The 10,449-nt window shown below is 47.5% G+C and overlaps 1 long non-coding RNA gene across 1 annotated transcript; it reads left to right on the top strand.

Moving 5' to 3' along the window:
• The first annotated feature begins 1,132 nt into the window (after window positions 1-1,132).
• On the top strand, window positions 1,133-3,840 carry LOC112550238. The gene is made up of 3 exons (XR_003093957.1): window positions 1,133-1,416; window positions 3,507-3,642; window positions 3,758-3,840. It is a non-coding gene; the product is annotated as an uncharacterized LOC112550238 (long non-coding RNA).
• The last annotated feature ends 6,609 nt before the right edge of the window (window positions 3,841-10,449 follow it).

Here is a 10,449-nt window from a genome sequence, read left to right as displayed (position 1 = left end):
TGACCATCCCCAGGCATGCCCGAAGGACAGTGAGGTAACTGTCAACACTTACGGGAAAGCTGAGAATGCCAAGGACTAGTTTAGGTAAGGAGATTAAACAAGCAAAGGAAAATGTATGTGGAATATGGTGGCAGAAAAGTTCTGACATTCAGATCCACGGGGCTGTGGGAAAGGAGTGGGTGTGGGAAGCTCCACTAAGAGTACTTAAAATTAGATTGGACAATGCATCCTCATTTATTCTGCTGGGCTGTCTCCCATGGTAATTGGCAAGGAGAGGTCAGAATGGACAAAGTAATGTAACTGATTGCTTATTTCTGTCATCTGATCTTACTTAGACCCTCTAACAATGGGCGAGTACCACTGTCACCAGCCCAGGCTGTGTCTGCAAAGAGGGGCATTAGGGAATTTCCCACTCGTACTGGAGCACTTATGTAGCAAAGTCCAAACCCAGGCTGGGCGCTGATGCTTTCAGCGCTTGGTCAAGTCTAGCTGAGATAGGTCCAAAGCCCTGGCAGCCTTGCACCAGCAGTCCCACCATGTCAGCACTGGGGTTAAAGTAGTGCTAGGAGATGTCTCTCACTTCTGGTGGCTCAGGGCCAGTGAGGCTGGTTTGGCATCTGAGCAAGAAGCAGAAGCAACAGTTCCCTGACTTAGGAAGGGAATTTGAGGTTTCCAGTGTTTAGCGCTCTCAGCAGTCTGAAGTGTGTTAAGTGCCACAGCTATATGCAGAAAACCTCCCATGAGTCACACAGTACTTGAATGCTGCCTGGCATGCAAGGCACTGCCCACAGTTTGTGTCATTGGCTCCTGAACACTATTGCTACCAGACCATTATTAGCAGCAATTTGACTGTATTCTTGGCTGAAAAGGTAGCAGTGACTACTGAACTATTGGCAATCCTGAACCTCTGGGCAATAAAACCACCTATAAAAAGGAGATGAGTAATGGCAGCAGATAGCCCTTTTTGCCATACGAGTATTTGGAATGCAACAGGGTTTTAGAGCTCTTGTTTGCTTCCATAGTAGGCAGTGTAATGATGCATACAGTTCCAGTGTTTGGGGCTCTCAGGCCTTTGCAAATGAGAGAGAAAGAAACTGAATAACAGTTACATTATATGTCACAGGAAAAAACACAGTCCTCTGAAATAGCTGAGCTAAGTAGAACAGTGAGAGTGTTTTCACTCTGCCTTCATGGGGGACATCAGAAGTAGTGAGCCACATTTTGAGCTCATCTCATTGAAGTAACTCCATTGATTTCAGTGGTGTTATGGCAGATTAATGCCAGTGTCACATCATCTGAATCTGACTCAGCACTGCCCTTTCCAGAATCGGTAGCCCTGTGATGAAGAGTATTTCCTAGCAGTTAGAGCGTAGAAGTGGGGTTGGGACTCGTGGATTCTACTTCTGGATAGACTTCGTAAGTTTGAACTATTATTTACCTTCCTGTGGCCTCACTTTCTCCATGTGTGCAGTGGGTCTGTCTAACAGGGCATCACGAGACTTGATAAAGGAATGCCTATTAATGCTTGGAGTCTCTCAGATCATAGGGAACGCCATTAATGGGGTACTGGAGGAGTATAACACAAGTGGCTTAGATATCTCTCAACAACTCCAGAGGCATGAGTGTGAGGCTCACTCTGGGCTCATGTTGAAGGCTACCTCCAAACGACTTTGCTCTAAATGGGTCATTCAGCTTGGGAGTCTAAAGGAAAGTGGCGACATCACTCCTTTCTGGGTTGGCGTGACTACAAAACCTAGAATGCCTTATGCTATCCATGGGCTGCTAGGCTCAAGCAGACCATCACAACTCCAGATTTGTACTTTGATGGTGTCACAGAGCACTGAGGTGCCCTGCTCCTAGAGAGGGGAAACTGCCGGGGAAAAGAGCCCTAGCAGGGAATAGGAGCCCACCTGTGGGTTGCCAGGGCAACTGGAGGGAGCAAATGACCCACCCCTGCCAGCGGTCAGCTGCCTGTAAGGGGCAAGGCCTGGCTCTTATAAAGCCCAGGAGCTGAGGCCAGGGCAGTTCCCTGCCAGCAGCCAGAGAGACAGGAGCTCCTTCAGTCAGGATGTGGGAAAAAGCCTGATTGCAAGTACAGCTCATGACAGCTCTGGAGGCTTGAGCAATGATGTTAAGTTATAGCCAGGTGGCTTATGTTTCAGTTGTAGCCAAGAGGCTTGAGTTTGTGTTGATGTTACACCGGTGGTTTGGGTGAGGCTATAGGGGTTGGAGGAGGCCTCAGGTGGACCCACAGCGGCGTGGGGACCCCAGCGCCAGTGAGGGTGCAGTATCCTCAAAGGGGCCTCACAGTGGAGTGTGAGGACCCCAGTACCCGGAAGGGTGCAGCATACAGGGTGTATAGACCCCAGCCCTAGAGAGAGGCACTTTTGAGAAGCCCTAGCATAGGTGTGGTGAGCTCTAGAGAGGCTTCCCTATTGAGAAGCCCGAGTGTGGGCACAGCAAGCCCCAGATAGGGGGCAGCACATTTGAGAAGCCCAAGCATGGGCATGGAGAGTCCCAGAAAGGGGGCAACATTATTGGAAAGCCCAGGTTGGGCATGGCGAGCCCCAGAGAGGGGAGTGCTTTATTGAGAAGCCCAGCGTGGGTGTGGCGAGCCCCAGAGAGAGGGCAGCACTTGGAGAAGGCCCTGAGAGTGGGTGACGGTGCAGAGCCTCAGGAGGGGGCGGTGATATTGAGAAGGCCTGAGAAAAGGGCGGCAGTACAGAAGAGGCCCAAGAAACGGGCGTGAGCGCAGGTAGAGACAGACCAAGGTCCATTCCAACTGCGAGGCTTGGGGCGTGGTATAAGGGGTGGTTGGAGCCATGCATACATAGCCCATAAGGCTAGGGTGCCCCAAAGCACCCATTTGCAGGATGAGACCCACAAGGAGTCCGGGAAACCACGGGGTCTGAGCCAACATAAAGACATGTCTGAGAGGGCGTAAGGCAGCCTCCCAACTGATTTAAACCATCAAAGACATGGCGGGCAAGGAACAGAGGGTGCCCTTGGGCCAACTAGGCAGGGAGAGGGGGCCTTAAGGAGATCACGGCCCTCCTGGAGGACCCCGCCATAACAGATGGCTTTTGGCAAGCCTGGAAAGCTGACATGTCCAGAACCCACCACTAAGCACAAAACTTGACAGGATAAGGCACAGGGTAGGTGAGCCCATATAAAAAAACATTGGTCAGAAGCGAGCAAGTTGTATTGTTAGGAAAGCAGCCATCAGTCTAGCTAATCTAAGCCATCATCACTGACAAGCTTGCACAAAGCATGGAATTTCCTCTGCAGTGCAGCTGAGTCTCTCGTAAACCTCTGAACATATATTCCAAACGTTACGGCTCCTGTGTCCAGCTGCATGCTCTCTATGTTCCCTTCAGCAACCATTGCACTATTCCTACCATTTCTTCTTTCCTCTTTTGAGCTCTTTGTTTTGGATCCCTGCATTTTCCTGCATGTAGAGACAAGTCATTGCCTTTAAGAACCATGCCTATTATTTTACACTACAGTTAATGGGAACAATGAAAGCTCAGAGCCCAAGAGAGACTACAATGTGGAGGTGCCTGTGATGTGTCAGCCTGGGCATGTACAGAACACCTACTCCTTTTTTGCAGCAGCAGATATGCAGAACATGAAAAAGAAAAGGTGTGGTTCAAAGGAACTTGGTTGCAGTGGTTTCAGTTGCATGCAAAACTCTCTGGGGATCCGTGAAGAAAAAACCCTGCAACTTCACTGTACTGTTTCTTGCTAACTTTTCCAGGTGCTGTCAAGACGCTATCAGGATGAACATTTCTTTGTCACAGAAGCACCAAGTAGAGTTGGGAGGGAAATGGTCTCTCTGTCCTGTATTAAATTTTGAGATTTCAGATTTTGTTGCCTGTTCCATATTAGGGGAAAAATGTCAAATTCTCAAACTATTTTCATCTAGTAAAAATTTGAGGGGGGGGAAAAAAAAAATCTGCTTGAGCCAGTGTAAATGTTCTGCATAGAGAGTTTTGAGACATTTAGATTCCATTTCTACCCGTTTTCATTTAAAAATAAAATAAAATAAAATAAAAGCTTTACTACAGGAAGGTTAAAAATATAAAGCTGTTTTAAATTAGAAAAAGACTTTTTTTTAAATTTAGAAAATACCAAAAGCCCAATCTGATTATATCAAAACCATGTCCCTACTTTTGTTTGAATCAAGAAATTCCTCAAACTGTCCTCTGTCTGCAACAAGATTTGCTTTCAACAAATCTGTATTTTTTTTTTCTTTCAGTGAAAGAACATTGAATGCAAACATTCCCAACTAACTCAACCAGCATTAGCTACAGCAAAGCAACCACATTCCTACCACATCAGCCACATTTCAAGTATCAGAATAATGAAAAGCCTACACAAGATTAACAGGTCTTTGAGCTAGGTACCCAGGTTTTGTAGCCAATGTCCCACAAAAGAAGGAAGTGGCTATCATGAAGTCCAACTATATTTGACTTCCCCAGCCTGAATGACTGGGTGCCCTTTGATGGACTGGGGCCTGGGTCTGGAGTGAGGCCTGCATTCATATCCCTGGAGCTGTAGCAGGACATGTTATCTGCTGTGGCTCTGTGCCCCATCAGAAGACAAGGAGGAGGTAAATTAATACAGCTCTGTTTATCCTCCCACAGACTGACACCTAAAGTGCCAAGTTTAAGATTGTGCCTTTCCCGTGAGGCTTCTTCTTCCCAAGCTGACTGGCAGCCAACAGTTGGCTGGCCCGCTCTATTCATTCAGTCTGGGAGGATGCAGCTTGCATTGCCTGAACAGTATGTCGTGTAAAGGAACTCCTGGCAGGAGCCCACCACAGTACCCTCCCACCTGAGTTCATAAGCTTTATATAGGGAAAATGCAGTGTCTCTTCACTGTTTAATTTTTGCCAGGGTCAGTCTGTCCCCGTCACCCCTGAATTACTGCTGTCTGCTCTGTTGGCTAGAAAAGCACTAACTTGTCCCACTTGGACAGGGCAGTGGGAGCCTAGCAGGAGTGCAGTGTGCTCTCTTTGGTAACTGTATAAAGGCAGGCTTGCTACCGAATGCAAGAGAAATGTCAGCAAGCTAAGTGAAGCTTCCAAAGCACAGCGTGAGGATGGAGCCCAGGGCTTCTCCCTCCATGACAGCGCCCTGTCTCACAAGCTGAAAAGCCTTTTCCAGGCTCTGTGTCCCAGCCAAGAAATAGCTTCTACACTGCTCTGTGTCAAACACTAGACAAGAAACTCTCCTGCCTTCTACAAACAGAAACAGCGGAGGACTGGATGTTTTATACACTATAAAACAACTGAAATCAGCTCTCAGCCACTGCCCCAGTGCCTCATGCTCAGCATGTCCTATCACTGTGGCAGACTGGCTGGGAGGACTTGGCTGCACAGAGCAGAGAGTCTGCTCAGCCCTAGCAGCAAAAGGTGAGCCCTCCACTGCTGAATGGTGGAGCCTCCAACTCCTCAAAGGAGAGCCAGGAGGCTGGCACATGTGAAGTTTGCCTGGATGACCCTGTGCTCCCTCTAGCCCTATGCTTAGTTCCCAGTGAGGCCTGGAGAGTCATCCGGTCTTCTGGATCTCAGCTGTCCCACAGAACAATGGGGTTGTGCCTTGCTACACAAAGGAACTGTGAGAAAAAGTATGTTAACGTTAACTTGTAAGGCATTCAGCTATGCAACTGTGCATTTCACTCTTCACAGACAGGTGTCAAGAAGGAAAATGAAGTGGGATATTGTCTAGCTACAGTGACTGCAATGAACAGAGCAGGCAGTATGCCTCCACTCTCCAGGGCAGGGTTCCTAATGCACTAGACACAGAGAACTACCTCTTCAGCTAGTGTGAACTGCCATAGGGGTGTCACTGAGTGTAGTGGAGTGGTGGTGACTCACACCATCTTTAGAGCAAGCTAAGAGCTCCCAGCTAGGCCAGCATTTACACTGCCTACTCTGTGTGTCCCTCAGCTTCAAAAAGTTACCTTTGGTTCTGAAATCTGCACTCCGGAGTTTAGCATTTTGCAGGATTGGGCTCCAGTGCTGTAATTCCCTTTCAGTGAGTTTTGCAAAATCATCCCAAATCTTCAGAACATGACTTTGTCCTGTAACCAGATAGGGAGTGGCATGCTCTAAGCAACCAGTCAACACTGATTTTTTCTCCAGTAATTCCACATATTTGCAGTTTTGGTTTAGAAAAATGTTTTTAAATGATCACTTGCTCATTGAAGCATGTACATTTTCAAGCTCTTGACCTCATTCTGTCCTGATCTGACTCGGCACCCAGTCAGGTCAGATGACATCTAGGCAGAGGAAACACTACCAAAGTACAACATTCACTTTGCACTGGTTCCAGTGATGGCACTGAACAAGGGTCAACTTCTTACAGCCCACAGGCCAGATCCAGCCAATGAAGCCATTTTATCTGGCCTGTAGAGCCAGGGGGCTTCTGCAGTGTTTCAGTGGCAGGGGACCTCACCCACACAATGACAGCACAGCACTGCTGTGGTCCCCTGCTCCAAAATGTTGATGACCCCTGAAGATTAGGGCACTGGTGCAAATGTGATGACCAGTGTTTCATCTTGCCTGGCCAAGGGGTTTCCATTTGGGTAGCTGCAGAGCCAGCTGGCATTATTTCTAGAATACATTTTCAATGGAAAATCAGGAAAGTGTCTGCTTTGTTCAGAAAATATCACAGTTTCATAACAAAACCTTCAAACCCGTTAAATTAAACATTAACATTTTTTTGCAGAACTTGAATGTTTTTGTTTGTTTTTGAGAATTATTCCAATTTGGCCAAAAGTTTTCACCTGCTGAAAGCTGGAAAATATTCATCATTCTTTTTATGTGCCTATTTTAAAATGTTTTTTGTTCAACAAAAGTTGAAATTTTCCTCTGAAAATGTTATAAAAATTATATTTTTATGTCTAAATTTCCGCAAGGGTGAATAAACCTTTTCTGATTAAGGTCTGATGTTGGCAAATAAGGATTTTACTCAAAAATCACCTCAGTTCTAGGTAAAGAGATGGCCCCAATCTGCAAAATGTCTTTTTTGTTTTAACTGAGCAAGATTTCTCAATACTGAAGTAAAGGGAGGACATCCTCCACGCTGAGATGTCTGGAATTTTGTTGTTCCCAGACTTTTTTAAGGAGTAGCTTGTTAGACAAACACCTGGCTAGACTGGTTTACACATCTACACGCTTGTGACCAGACAGAGACGATCCTGCCTTATGCAGGGGGTTAAACTGAATTGCCTCCTCGGTCCCTTCCAGCCCTACTTGAATCTGATTCTATGATTCTTCACATGCTCTTGCCAGGCGCTTTTGAGGTGCCCAGTTCTGCTCCCACTGCAGTCCATGGTCCCGATTCTCTGCAGAAGCCAAGGCTCCCTCACTGCCCAGTAAAGAAGCCCCGAGCCACAGATATGGCAAGGCTTGCTCTCTGAAATATCTGGCCTGCTGGGAATGATTAAGGTGTGCCCTCAAGTCCCAGGTAAACATGGTAACAATGCGTGTCAAGCCCAGTTTAGCCGGGAACATATTGCTTCAGATTTTATGAGGGGAAATACAGCGGCCAGTCATGTGGATTGTAACAAAACATCCAGAACTTATCACTTTGAGCTTTGCTTTTTAAACGCACCAAAGCTGAGAGGTTTGTAGCACAGGGCACTTCTTTCCACTTGTCCAAGGGTGAACTTCCCTACCTGTGGAGCAAGAGGCAGCCCATCTATGTATGCCTGTATTTGCTTGGGGGTGGGTGAGAAACCAAGGAGGCTGTAGGGCAGCTCCATGACCCAGGCCCATGCACTACTCCAGTGGTAGCCACGGTGCATGTAGGCTCCCTTCAGGCAGGCTCATCACTGTTTCACAGGGAGTTGTGACTGGTTGGAGAAATACCTGAGTGCACCCTTCACTTGCTGTAGGCAGCCTGCACTGTTTCTACTGCCTGAAGCACAGCTGTGGATGTGGATGTGGATGTGGCAAGGCAAGGCAGAACAGCACTGGGAAAGCTGGGAGCCATCACTCCTTCCACAGGCAGTTGCACCAGTGGTAGCAACAGCAGAAGCTACAAACTCCAGGTGCTTTTAAAGCCTGGACCTGGCCACATGGAAGTGATTATGCCTGTACTGACATGCTGTTCAGCAGAGAGAGTGCATGCAGTGTGTGGAGAGGTCTGTGGCCACAGAGAGGTCAGAGGAGGCAGATGAGGCCTCGCAGTGCCCCAGGAAAGCATCTGCAAGGTGAGGAGTGGTGTATGGGTGACACCAGGGCAGCCACTGACAGGGGGTTTCCACCAGAGACAGCTGGGCCAGGCTGGGCTCTGCTGGCACAGACACCTGGGCAGGTAGCACGGAGCTATGCTGTTGGCTGCAATCTGCACCAGAGCAGACTGGCCAGTCCCGAGGGGAGGGGGTTGGGGGAATAACACTGGGCTAAGTGCAGCTCGGTGTTCTCCGCACGAGGGCAGCTACGCCAGGGGCTGACGCGGAGGAATGTTGGGAGCAGGCAGAAAGCTGGCAGTGACCCTCCTCCTGCTGCTGCCCCACTGCTGTGCCAATGTGCATCAGTGACGTAGCTTACCATGAGCCATAGGTGTATGACTAAATGTGATGTGCCCAAAGCCCCATGTGATGGATACTACACAGCGAACTGGCTTCTTCCCTCCTGACATGCTTCTGGCTAGCTTGTGCCAAGCAGGCCTACAGGCAGCAGAGTCACTGCATGGCTGCTCTGGCCTCTAGCTGCACGCCCCTGCAGCCGGGGTGCTAGCAGGTCCAGTGGTAGCTGAGCACCAGCCCGCAGCTTTCTCAGAACCCTGTAAGCAACAGGCCTGATATAATGTACTTATTAAGAGCCCAAATGTGAACACAGGAAGGCATGGGATGAAGACACTGAGTCAAGCTGGATTTACTCAGCTCCAACAAAATGAATGTGGAGGGGAGAAAACTGCCAATACATGATTTAGCACTTAAAGACAGTTCAGGTTCTTACTAACCCTAAATCTTGATATGCTAGTACCTCCCTGGAGGCAGGGAAACTTCATCTTCCAGATGCTGTAACTTGAGAAGAGGGAATGGTAGGACAATTCATTAACATTAAATTCAAATTAAATGTTAAATTTAGCAGGTTTAAAATTACAGTAATAATAGATACAGCAATCTGCAACAGGCACTACACATAGCATGGCACAACTTTTCTTTTGTTCAAGCTAAAAGATTGATTCTGCCTGGTGGAAACAATGGTAGGCTTTTATCCTGCTATGTGGACTATCCACTAGAAAAAGAGTACCTTTAGCCTAGAGACAGAGATATTCATCTGAGCTGAACTCACCTATGCATACTGAATTGTGCCTTCTTCTATCTTGCACAAGCCTACTACAATCACAGAATCAGAAGGCTGGATAGGATCTCAATCAAATCCAACCTCTGGCATGGATTCTCTGTTTCTACATATGATCCCAGAGAGATGCTGGTCTAGAATCTTCCCAAAACCTCTAGTGAAGGGAACTCCACACCTTCCCAGGCAGCTTGTTGACTGGAGTGAACATTTCAGTCACAAGGATTTGTGAATATGTAACTGATAAAACCCCTATGGCTTTATGCAGCATACAATATCTGCTCAGCACTGGGATTTTATGCAATGTCAGCATTTGAATTTAAAGAGTCTCTAAGCTGGCTCTTCAAGCCTCTACCTTGGGTTGCAGGTTTGTTATATTTTCTGTTAAGGTTCTTTGTTTATCAAATCCCGAGGGTAAGTGTCAAAGTCTAGCAAAGAAAAGCACCCACTTTCCTGCAACCAGCTGTGATCGGTATTTAGTATCACATACCGAACAGCAAGACAAAAGGCAAAGATAAACTCATGACCAATTAATCCAGGCAGATGAAATCACCCTCCCAAGGCAACAGAGAAGTTCAACATCCAATGTCTCAACCCTCAGCCACACCGGGCATCCTACTGACCACTTCTCTGCAACAGGGTGGTATTGCTTCAGATGGCTCCTGCACAGTGGGGGATCCACCACTCATTTCCCCTCTCATCACCTGAGTTGTGCTGCACTGAACCAACCCTCTTCTCCTCCAGGGAAGGTACATGGTCTTCCCCACAAGTGAGACAGGTTTTCTGCTGTTTTCCTCCTCCGTTCACTGGAACTGCACTGCTCTGTCTGGAATCACAACAGAACAGGCAGGGTTTGTAGGCATTCCACTGCAGCTTAGCTTCAAACAGTATGAGTAAATGCAATGGCTTGATGTCTGGGTTGTAGGTACCTGGCCTCAGCCCACTACATTTGAACTTCATCTTTCTCTAGTTCCAGCTTTTGCATCTCCAGCTACTGTACTCTGGGTTGTGACCTCTGCCTGGCTTCTGACCACCCATCAAGGTCCCCTGCTCTAACCACTATCTAAGTTATCCTGATAATTTGGGATCCTAGTAATATATATATAATCATTAATAGGAATTAATTGCAT

Source organism: Alligator sinensis, unplaced genomic scaffold, assembly GCF_000455745.1.
Source record: "Alligator sinensis unplaced genomic scaffold, ASM45574v1 scaffold512_1, whole genome shotgun sequence".
Taxonomy (NCBI): domain Eukaryota; kingdom Metazoa; phylum Chordata; order Crocodylia; family Alligatoridae; genus Alligator; species Alligator sinensis.
The sequence above is the reverse complement of the archived record's forward strand: the minus strand, read 5'-3'. Positions and strand labels throughout refer to the sequence as shown.